This window comes from Anomalospiza imberbis, chromosome 1 (assembly GCF_031753505.1).
Source record: "Anomalospiza imberbis isolate Cuckoo-Finch-1a 21T00152 chromosome 1, ASM3175350v1, whole genome shotgun sequence".
NCBI lineage: Eukaryota > Metazoa > Chordata > Aves > Passeriformes > Viduidae > Anomalospiza > Anomalospiza imberbis.
Window position 1 is genome coordinate 81,585,682 of NC_089681.1, and position 11,080 is coordinate 81,596,761.

Sequence of the window (11,080 nt, forward strand, 5' to 3'; positions counted from 1 at the left end):
AAAAATAAAAGCTCTACCCCTTGTCTGACAGTCTGCCACAGCCAGATGCTCCCTTCCAGGGTCACATGGAGCAGTAATTTAATACATGGCAATACTATCTATTTCAGTGAAATAACTTCTGCTGGGCCAGCTCATCTTACCTTTCCTTGCTAGGGCACAGGAGGGAACCAGACTAATTCCAAATTTCATCCTTTAATATTTCTCTCAAAAATGTATGTGTGGTTTTAAAAACCATTTGATAGCACCAAATGGGAACAATTCCTTTTGTGGAAAGGAATTTCCCCAATTCCTTTGGGAAAAAATTAAGTCAGAAGATGCACTTTAAAAGCACAGCTAATGCATTCCAACAAAAATACAAAGGAACCTCACTGCAAACATGAGAATGATGAGGAGAATTTCACTCTAAAGATTCATTTGTACCAGGCCATGTTAGTTGCAAAGGCAGACATAGTCTTTCTCTAATTTAATAATATTTTATGAACCTAAAATAAGAATTTTCATTTTTTTCATTTTGTTAGATAACCTGAAATCAGGTTTTTCTATTCTGGTAAGAAATAGGGCTGAAGAATGCACAGCTTTCCCATACAGCCCCGTTGCTTTGACAACAGCCCACCATATGAGAAATATCAGCACAACAAAGCCTCTGGTAAGTCAATTTAGGAAACTTCTGAAGGCTTATGACTTTAAAGGTATCTTTATGTTTACTACTTGTAACCATGGCATCATTGGCTGTGGCCATCAGACTGTGTTCTTACTCACACACTCCTTCATGCAATGAACTTTGAAAAAATCCGATCTATGAATCACCTGAACAGGTCAAGGCTTGCACCTTAACAGTGCAGGATGGGCATATACACAAAAACTGACCCAGAGTCATTTACAGGTTCATAGAATTTAGCAGAGTTTTGCTTCTTTCATCAGAGCTGTTTGAGTGAGTTGTTACCACCCATACCCACATGGCTTTTATTTCATAAAATGTGACTGTGCAGAGCCCTGAGTACTCCCACTGTTTCCAAAGTGCCCCAAGACACACCATGAGCCTCTCTCCAGCAGACTTCTATCGCCCACTTCCAAAGCACAAAAGGCAGAACTAAGAGAGCCCACATCTCTCCGGGTCCATACCACTCAAAACAGCTCTTTTGCACTGTCACAGCCTATGTGACAATGCTGTCTCATGGGCTTGGTTCAGTCAAACAACTGTTTTCTCCTCCAGCTGCTAATCCAGTTGTACATTGCCAGCTCCAGTGATAGAATTGCAAGAAAACTACCTGGTCTAACACTGAAAGCATGGCTGTGATCAAGACAGCTCAGAGCTCTTCCACTCTGCTGAATTTCACAAAAATTAGCAAACTATGTTTTATATTTCAGGTGATCCATCTATCCTTGCTTATCATACTCACAATTTCAGCTGTGTTTGCAATTATTCTATAATGATTGTCAGGATCTTAAAACCAGCTTGAAGTTGAGGAATAATATGGAATTTAAACAGAAAAGACACTAATAAGAGTATACACAATGCTGATGCACATAACAGACGTTTCTGATTATCCACACTGATTTCCTAGCATAGACCACTGATTTTTAGTGCAGAAATATGTACATCAGTCCATAACTTCTGAATTAGAGTACATAGTTTTCAAAAGACAACTATTTTTTATTTAAATACTTCATTTGATATATTACTCAAAGTATCCTTCAATAAGTTGCTATAATGATTAAATATATAAATTATGACAATTTGCCTTTTTAAAATGTGAACTTATCTGATTTCAGCTTTTGGACAGACACTTGATCCTATTACACATTTTTCTGCAAAATTAAAGAACCATGTTTTTCTCCACGTAGATATTTTGAGATCATGACACAGTCATCTGCTAAAGTAAGCAGATAAGGTAAGCAGATTGGTTTTCTTAAAATCCAACACTGGAAATGCATAGTATTTTTAAGAAGACAGAAGATGGTACTTCACAGAACTCCTCTGAAACACTGTGATACAGTTAGGTAGTTTTGAAGAAAAAGTATCATACTTCCATCTTTGTTTTTAAACAATACTCTAAAATTATCCCTAATATAATAGTAGGCTGGACATCCAGAGCACCCTCTCAATCTGAATTATCCCATTATCCTCTAATTCTTCAATTCTTCAAGAGAGCAAGCAAAGCAAAAAGTTAGTTTAAAAGCAAGAAAATTATTATGTTTTTTCAGAAGGTATTTCAATAAGTTGTCCTTATGTTACACAGCTGAGGCTCTAGTTCTAAGAGCAATAGAAAAAAAATCATCATGGTCTAAGCATGTGTGTCTTAATAGGAAGGCACAACAGCTAAAAAAAAGAGGAAAATAAAATACATTTCATTATTATAGTAGCTACTCTTCTGAAGTACATGTTAAAAACACTACAGCAGATATACAAATTGCCCTACACAACATGGAAGTTCCCATCATTCTGCAGAAAACATTTCAGTCTCTGTAAAAAGCTGAATGTTTCAGAAATAGTTTTATAGACCAGTTATTTAGGTTCATTTCCATTACATTTTGCAAGACACCATAATAACTTTGTACTAAATGTATGGCAACATCTTCCATTTCATTTTTCAAGACACCATAATAACACTGTGCTAAATGTATGGCAATTTTCTGGGAAATCACTTTTCACTGGAAAAGACCCTAACCATGCCAAGGAATGTACCAGCACATTGCAGCAAAGCCATGTCAAACATTTACCAGATACAAATCACATCAGCTGTTTTAACCTAATTCATCTGTCTTGAAAGTCCATCCCAGAAGGCCAGCCATATTCATGTCAACCTTAACTTTTGTCAACATCATTCTAAGGAGTCCTAATTTTTAAAACAAATTAAAACACTGGATTACTGTTTTGAATGCTGGTCTTTGGATCTTTTCAACCCAAAAACCTGCAGTCTGAGTCTGTACTACTGATTGTGTGTTGCCCAGGGTGTACTTTTGAAGGCAAACTCTCAGTTCTTCTCTGTTTGCCTCTCTTTAGACAATAGTCTCAGAGCTGATGATCTGTATCCCCTTTAGGATGAAATTAAGCCAGAAGACATATTTCAGAGATGGCATGAAGGAACTTCCCCACATTCCCCACAAACACAGGGGGGTGACAGTTTTGCTCTGCAGATTCACTTGCTTATATAGATACAGCCTTTTTCTAATTCAATCCTATTTTGATCACTCTCATCTGTCAAAGTAAGCTGAGAGAGAAACACGTTGGAAGCAGCTGTTGGTAACTGCTTTATATGGTTCTCTCTTTCCAGCATGGTTATAAGGTAGTTTGAATGTATTCAGCCTAGTGTGTATCAGTGCCTTTGGGTATAGAATGCTGAGGAAGCAGGAATTGTTGTTTAAAGAAAGAAGCACTTCATGCATCTGCTCAGTTTTTCATAGAATTTTTAGTGTGATACTTACTGTGAATATATGGTTTATTCTGTCAGTGGTCTGTGGTTAACACTTACTATATACCTATTGGCATGAAAAACTGTAATGACTTCATAATAAAGTTAAAAGGCCAGCATAAATGCAGAAAAGTGAGGAATTCCAGAGGTGAGATTTGGATTTCATCCCTCACCCTTCCTTGTACTTGAATGTTATGAAACAGCTATATACTTTCTTTAGCCACAGATATAAAAAATGTCATGACAGGAATATAAACAGTGAAATCTGTGTGTGTTATGACAGGTTCCTATATTACCTCAGAATTTACATATTTTCTATCATTTTGCAATTTCCCAAATACTTTTTGTTAAAGCTTGTTTGTCCTTTATCTCTATGATAACTGCATCATTTCATACTGAGCCAATGCAGAAATAACTTGATATATTTAGAAAAAAAATGTAGTGGACGGTTTACAATATTGAAGAACAAGTTAATAAAATAAGGATATCAGACAACACTTAATACTGACTTGTGACATAATGTGATGCCTGTGACATAAATGCCATGAAAGAGCTCTGGAGTTTTAGTTGGGTTATTTATCTATTTGGGTGGTAGGTTTGCTTGTTTGCTTTTGGTTTGGTTTAGGTTTCTTTTAGGTGGAGAAAAACCCTTAGGATTTTCAATTTTGCATTCCCATTTTATCTATAGAGCTAATGCTCGAGCATTGTGTAACGTTATGCAAAATATAGGCTTATTTACTGGTTAATGACATAAAAAGAGGATCTGGACACCCACATCTACCAGTCAGTACTCCTGAAATCATGATCTCGCAAATTGATCTTACCTACCTTGCTTTATATTTGCATGACCCAGCAGGCTTTCTGCAGTTTCCAAAAGCAAGGAGCCAAATGCCAGCTGAAATTCAACAGCTATGCAGATGCCCAGCATTTTCCAAAATCAGCTCCCAATCACATTACTTATATTGAGTTAGGATCTTGGTGCGTTATCTTTTACGTCACTTTCCAGCTCACCTCTGCAGTCTGATTCCTCTCCACGTAACTTTCTTGCAAAAGACAAGATTTTTTCTACCTATTTGGTAGATCTGATGCTGCTGAAGAAGGTTCTTCTGACCTGTTATGAAAAGCTTCCAAATTTCTGGAAGGGAATTTGTCTGAAAGACTCCAAGTAAGTGCTCATGCAATGATTTGAAATTTTGCCCATGAATGATTAGAATTGGTTATGTGAATAAAAGAAAAGTTATATATCAGGATGTGGGGGATTTCAGCTCCCTGTAAGATACTATTTATTAACTATTCTGTATTATATACATGTCATTCATATTCCTTTGGTGCAAAACTATTTTTTTTTCTGCTGATATAATAGAGAATACTGTATCCTTACTGGAATAACATAGAATTCTCGAATCAATTATTTGGAAATACTATTTCTAGAACAGTCTATAAATCTTTCAACAAGTGTTTTCATGGGAAAAGGATTAAATGAGGATATAACTTCTCATAATTTTGTTTGAGGTGGGGATTTCCGACTTAAAAGTCTGCAAAATTTCAAGATTTAGACCAAGTTCTAGTTATACATTTTCAGATATAAAAAACTGAATTATTTTAAGACAAATGCATTTTGCATACTGCAAAATAAACAAGGGGAAGAGAGGCTGATGTTATTGTTACTTCATGCAGGATATCACAACTTTTGAGACACACCAGGCTGAATGATCTTTTTCTAGTGTTTCATATATCGTCAGAACCATTCAAAATCATGATGGTGTGCTCCACCCCGCTGCCCAACCTGACCTTTATTTCCCATAACTCTGCTCAACCCATTACCACCAGTAATGACGGCAACAAAAGTGCCTGGCTGTGATGACTGCATCTTACTCATAGCAGATTCAGGGGAGACAGGTAACAAAACAGCCACACCACACACACCCTCTCCTTCCCCAAACCATAATGTTGGTCAAAGTCTGACTCAAGCCAAGTTTGGAAGAAACTAATTTCTGTAGTCAATCTGAAAGTATGCCTATAACTCTGTTACTCCCTATCTGTAGACAGTCCAGGACCTGTTGAGTTCTCCTGCAGAGAAGGATCCACCCTTGAGTACAGATGTCTCTCAAGATTACTCTTTGAGGCTGAAGTTCCTTGCTGCAACAGATTCTCAGTGATTAGTAGCATGGTAAAGTTGGAAATCTTAGCTAACTAATACAAAGGATTGATTGTGCACATTTAGACACAAAGAATTGTGCACACCAAGTCTGGGACTAAGTCTGGATCCAGATACATATAAACCCCCCTCTGAGAAGGAGTTTAAAATGCAAGGGGGTCCTTTCTGAACATTATGACTCAGTCAGAGGGTCTCCCTGATACTTTTGCCTGACTTGTACTCTATGCAGTAAATAATCAAATATACCTTGTCAATGAGTTTTGCTAACCACTGTTGCATTTACTATCAAGTCTTGTTAAATCTCTGTGTTTATCAATAAACATATTGCTGCTTCTCTTTCACAAAGAAAGTGCATTACTTCCTCCAGAATAAAAATTACCTATGCTTGACATTAATTCCGCCCATGAAATTCTGGTCTCAGATGGAAGAATGAAGAATTGTTTCAGTCCACTCAGAAATTCAAAGGCAAAATCACTCAGAAGAAGGGTACAATAGAAAGATACCTGTATCTTCAGGAGAGCTGTACACGGCTCTTTCCACAGCTAAACAATTCCTTTCGTTGGTGTGGTGAGAACATTTCCCTTAAATTTATCTTTCCACAGAATATTTGGGGAAGAAGCTAAAAGCCTTTGTTCTCAGGGAAACGCGAGAGCTGCAATTACACCAAGCCCCTTGTGGAGTATTCTGGTGGGAAGAGGCCCCCTGTGCAATGTCCTTTTCCGCACATCCAAACAGAAGTCAGGCATAATACATTTCAGAGTCAGGATACTGAAATCCCCTGCTACTTCAGCAGAACAAATCAGGATGCATACTTTCATCCTACACATCAGGATGAAAGAGATCAGTGCTGGAGACAAAGGAGGAATAAAACAAACTCTGCAGTGAGAAAAATGAGATGAGGAAACTTTGCTGTCTGCTGAAGAAAATTCAGTGTTCTTTTTGCCATAAGTTAAATTTTATCAGTGCCAAATATACTTGATAAACAGAGTCCTGCGGTTAGGAACTTTACTTCTTTCTGCTGCGTGCTGGACTCCTGTCCATTTGAAGACAAAACAGGGCACAGTAAAATACTTCAGACAGCTTTACTGCTACAATGAATGACAAAGCCATGCAGAGGAAATGGGAATTAACCATTTGCATTTAACTGCTGGACCAAGCAGTACAGAAAAAGGAGATAGATAAGAATAACCATGTTTTAAAGATCTGAATAGAAATAGAATCTGAGCCTGTCTGAAGGTCTTTCCATGACAGGGAATAAGCTGCAACCACTAAAAAGGAAGGAGGCTAAGCCACAGACTTTTGCCTTATGCTGACTATGTAGCAAGTTGAATCATGGTAGAATAGTTATGGTGTGTCCCCGAAAGTTCATTTCTCATCCTTCCTCAGAGCCTGAGACGTAGACCAGTTCTGAACATTCGGTTATTATTGCACCAACACAAAAGCTATTGCTTCAAGTGGCTCTAATTCTCACTCACTACAGGTCCTGGTCCCCATATACAGACCAAAATTAAAGATGATAAGCTCTGCCTTCACCCTTCAGGAAACAAATCTCAGGATGACCACCGAGGCAAACTGACACATCACAGGGAAATCTGGCCTGCCAGGGCCATCACTAAATATATCCTAGGGATAAACAGAAGTCTATCTCTGCTTTCCAGAGTTATTGATCCACTGCTACACAACAGCACTGAATTCTCCCTTACTGGAGCAGCCTAGGTAATCACAAGCAGACTGAGGAAAGTCCTTTTACACAAGCCCCAGGAGGCAGGAACAGGGCAAGATGCTTCTGTGCTAATGTTCCTCTATAATATGCCTTTAAATGCTACAATTACATCCCAATGAGTATTTCAATTCTCATTAAAGGTGGAAAAATATCAAAAATATGTTTTTGCTGTTTTCTAGTATGTCAGCTGGATTCTCTGTAATACATATCAGAAGCAGTTGTAGTTTTTAGTGGTGTAGGAAGTTTGGATCACCATTCTGCTTCTTTGTCAGACAGAAAAACTCAGAATCTCTTTTCTGCCCTCTCCTTTTTTTCCTTTTCTTTTTTTTTTTCTCTGAACAGCTTGAATGACAGACTAAAGAATAATCCTGTGCACAGCTAATGTGCAAAAACAGGATTGAGCAAAAAACTGACTTAAGAAGCTTTCATCTGGGTCAGGACATATTGATACCATATTCAAAGATATACACTCAGCACACTTGTGCAGAGATAAATATTTTAACTGTAGGCTTAAGGAAAAAAAAACCCACACACATACGACCGCTCCACCACACTCCAGTGATACAGCTACTGAAATATTAACCTAAGTGAAATGATTTCCACCCATGTTTGCTTTCATCACAGATTATGCAGTACTGCAAACTACTCAAAATGTTTCCTTCTTAGACAAAACCAGCTATGCAATAAGGTTTATTTTCACTGTTTCTGAGTGCCCAAAGTACAAGATAAAATCACTGTAACAAATTGTGCCTGTCATAATGTCAGAAAAAAGGAACCACATATTTAGTTCATAGCCATCTCTGACAGTCATTGATCCACCCATCTCTTTGGGACAAGGCAACTTTCACGTCCCTCAAGGTCTTTTCTATAGTGGATCACTAAACCTTTTTTTTTTTTGATACTAAGTATCAAAACCATGGTTTTTATCACTCTCACCAGTGTCTTCTCTTCCAGTAATGACAACATGTGTTTTTCAGATAATGACATGAAGAGAATCCAACAATATCAAATCCCACAGTCTTCAATTTCCTGTAGAATGCTGGATATGAGTGATTATTTATTACTTCTTCTTACAGTTCCAAGAATCATTAATGATAAAAAATAGTAAGAAAATAGTAGCTGTTAAGATGGCTGTTATGAAGCAGATAACTTTACCAGCCCAGCTTATAAATGGCCTGAACTAGCTTTTCAGAAGCCTTAATATCAGTCTTGCCTAGCTTGCACAATAATACACCCCCATTATGCATTTACTTTGACTGTAATCCCAAAGTCTTAAGAGTAAATTCAGCTTCTGCCTGTGTATATAGGTGTGCACAACTCATCTGGTTTGAGTGATGCTGAATCTTCCCATACAGGGTTTAAATTCATCTGATCCACCTTTCTGTTGAAATCAGGGCCTTGTATCAGGTTATGCAGGTACCTGTGAATGAGGGTCTAATATTTCCAGGGAACAGGATCCTACCATTTCTGTCAGCACATGGGTTCTCACGGTTCTCTGTCTTGCCATAATCAGAGGGAGGTGCCCTGACACTCTTCATGCCTGTTGCCTTTATCTTATCACTGCATAGTTATGTGAAAGAGTTCTTCCATTTTATCTATAAGTACCTTTTAGAGATTGGAAAACTGATTCATGCTAGACAAAGCCTTCACTCCCCTAGGTTGAATAAACCAAATTTCTTCATAATTCCTTTATGCATCAGGCTCTCTAATGGTCTAAACATCTTGGTGACGCATTCACCAACCCTTCTTTCATTTTTTAAATCTCTCTGAAACTGATGAATCAAAACTTCATATTCATCTCTTTTAAAACCTTGTTGAGCCAGGTTTCAGACTGCCGGTGCCTCGGTATGGCAGCTTTTTTTTCTCATGTTCTACTTCTCTTCCCAGTCTCGCATAATCAGCAAGCCTACCACAAGTGTATTCAAGCCTTTCAATGCCAATTGTTTATAAAGACAATGAACAGTATCAAACTCTGTGTCAATCTCTGAGGAATTCCACATGTGACCAGTTCTAAATTTGACTTTAAGCCATTAGCCAACAACTCTGAGCTCAGCAACCTAGCTAGCTCTCCACAAAACTTGTGGCATTTATCTGAAGAGTGTTACATGTCACCAGACTGTCAACAAAGGTGTTGTGGAAGATCATGAGAAATGACTTGCTAAAATTATGGTAGACGCTGTTCAAAATACTCCCATCCTTTATTGACTAAGTTGTTTTATAATATAAGACAATACAGCACAGTTTAACCTTCGTAAATCAGTTCTGGCTTTTTCCAATCACTTATTCTGTCACATTTTACCAGCTTGGAGGTGTCCAGTTTTCACAAGAGGTTTGTAACTTGACCCTACTCTACTGTTAGTGGCTCACCATTTGTTTTGCCACTGCTTCCTGCCAAAGGAACTTGCAGCTAACTTTAGCTGTTAAGACCAAAGCAAAGAAGACATCAGGCATGTGAACCTTTTCTGTGCCATTTTTGACCTAGCTTGCCAAAGCCATTCAGCAGCGTGCTTGAATCTTCCTCACATGCCTGCTTGCTACTACCATGCCTATAGAATCCTTCATTGTTTTCTCAACTTATTTTCAAGGCTGCCTCAAAGTCTTCCAACACTTCCAAAGTCCTTTGGCCTCCAAAGCAGATACTTGTGGGATCCTTCCTAACAGCTGATGAGCCAAAATTAAATCTGTTCTTATGAAGTTCTGGGTTTTTATTGATACTTACCTTTCTCTGCCTATTATATTAAACTCTATTACTGTACAGTCCCTGCAGCCCATGCTGCTGTTGAAGGTCATAATAATGGGTATTATACCTGTCTATAGGCCATGTAGGATAATAAGAGGATATAGACCTACAAAATAGCAGTACCTATCTAAGACCATAAAACCAGATGTAAATTGTCCAGCTACCTTTGTAAGGCAAGTTTAATAGCATCATTAGACACTGAAAAATACGGGCCGCATCCCTCTCCCTATGAGCTCATTAGGAGTCTCCAGCTAAATTTCATTCTGCGGGGTAACTTGCAACTAGTCACATAATCCACATGACTGTGCCAAACCTACCTTTCACACACTCCATACTTTGAGCTAGAAATTATTTCTCTGTAAAAATCAGGCAAAAGGCAAATGACAAAATTCTACCCCGAATGCACTCTGTATGGGTAACAAACAGGGTGAGCTGGAAGCCATGGTGCAGAAGGAAAGGTATGATATCATCCCAATCACGGAAATGCGGTGGGGTGACTCATGTGATTGGAGTGGTGCAATGGATGGATACAAGATTTTCAGAAGGGACAGGGGAGGAAGAAGATACATTAAGAGGGAAAGCTTAAGGGTGCAGGAACAGGCCATCCCTGCATGCCAAAAGATGAGCCTGCAGGGAAGAACAGGGAGCCTGGCCTGGCTGAACAGGGAGCTTTCACTGGAACTCAGGCTTAAAAAGAGAGTTTAAGACCTTTGGAAAAGGACAGGCAGCTCCAGAAGACTACAAGGATGTCATTAGGTCATATAGAGAAAGAATTAGAAAGGTGAGAGCTCAGCTAGAACTCAGTTTGGCCACTGCTGTGAAAGATAACAAAAATGTTTTTATAAATACATTAACAACAAAAGGAGATCTGAAGAAAACCTCCATTCTTTATTAGACATGGGGGGAACACTGTCACCAAGGACAAGGGCAGGTTCAGGTTGAACATCTGGAAGAGTTTCTGAAAGGCTGGTTAAGCACTGGAACAGGATGCCCAGGGAATGGTGGAGTCACCACCCCTGGAAATGTTCAAGAAACAGCTGGAAATT

The 11,080-nt window shown here is 38.5% G+C and overlaps 1 long non-coding RNA gene across 1 annotated transcript; it reads right to left on the bottom strand.

Moving 5' to 3' along the window:
- Positions 1 to 2,851: 2,851 nt before the first annotated feature.
- On the bottom strand, positions 2,852 to 8,333 carry LOC137480550 (uncharacterized). The gene is made up of 2 exons (XR_011002973.1): positions 8,231 to 8,333; positions 2,852 to 3,212 (listed from the first exon to the last, which is right to left on the bottom strand). It is a non-coding gene; the product is annotated as an uncharacterized lncRNA (long non-coding RNA).
- Positions 8,334 to 11,080: the final 2,747 nt, after the last annotated feature.